Source organism: Triticum aestivum, chromosome 3D, assembly GCF_018294505.1.
Source record: "Triticum aestivum cultivar Chinese Spring chromosome 3D, IWGSC CS RefSeq v2.1, whole genome shotgun sequence".
Lineage (NCBI taxonomy): Eukaryota > Viridiplantae > Streptophyta > Magnoliopsida > Poales > Poaceae > Triticum > Triticum aestivum.
The window spans coordinates 455,893,428-455,894,812 of NC_057802.1; positions in this window are offsets into that span (position 1 = coordinate 455,893,428).

Below are 1,385 nucleotides of genomic sequence, written 5' to 3' on the forward strand. Positions count from 1 at the left end.
GTGAGCGTGGCTTTCATTTCTACGGAGGCAACTGTCGAGATGTGGTCAAAATATTCGAGGGCTGCGGGGAGGCGGGCGCGGCTGACAGTTGATTCGACCTTATCGCGTGTGTCATCCTCGACCCACTAGGAGTAGTCACACGCCCTCTCCCAGAAATCTCTCTCGGTGCGGTCCTCTTCGGTCTCACCAAGGAAAGGTTTGCGGAGAGTGTGTAACCACACCGACATGGTCGATGGTAGTGACTGTGGCGGCGATAGGGAAGGGCGAAGAGATGGGGTCGCGGCCGGCTTAGGCGGCGATGAGGGTGAGTGCGGCGGCAACGATGATGGTGGTTTTATATACCTGCGAATGCACGTGTGCTTGCTCCCGCAGGAGTTGTTGGGATTCCCCAAGTGTAAGGGTGAATCAGAATAGTAGCAAGTATTTACATCAGTTAAAGAACCAAAATTACCAATCTAGTAGGAGCTTCTCCCAGCGAACAAAGTAAGCATCACCTGCACACAATACACAGAACAACTTGTCCCCAACACGGCAAGAGGGTTGTCAAGCCCCTTGTCTTGAAAGTCACAAGATTAAATGCAATAGATAGTGATAATCGATAGCAAAGTAAAACAATAACAGTACCAATTGTGTAGAAGAATTCGGTGATGGAGAATAGATCCAGGAGGCATAGTTTCACTAGTGACATCTCCCTCAAATAAGAAAGTGGCATGGTAAACAAATTACAGTTGCACACTGATTAATATTGCAATATTTATGACTATGGCCATTCATGGTATAATCTCATATAGGCATTTTCATGATAAGTAGATTGTTAATTCAACCGCATCTACTACTAATACTCCACCTCAACAACTATCCAGCATGCATACCGAGGTATTAAGTTTACAAGAAACAAAGCATCACAATAAGCAGGATGCCATAATGTAGACAAAGGCATCAATCAATATGACGAAACACCACAAGATTGAACCCACTACAAAGCATCACTCCCTCTGAAGAAAAACTCATCGAACTTGGCCAAAGAAGATATGTAGATTAGAGAACACGCGAAGCTATTTAATTATATAAAAGGAAAACCTCAAAAAATTCAATTGATTTCAATGAACAATGTGATTCATAAAGTGACAATCCATCACGTCCCAACAAACACACCTTGAATTGATCCCAATCATGTGAAGCAGCTCACGGGAACATGGTATTTTTTTATAGAGAGAGAGAGAGTCACCTAGCTACTACTATGGACCCTAAGGTCCCGATGGAACTACTTACACACAGTCATGGAGGCAGTAAGGTTGATGAAGAAGCCTCCGGCAATGAATTCCCCCTCTGGTAGAGCTCCGAAACAGACCTCTAGATTGGATCTTCGCGAAGGAACTTGTGGC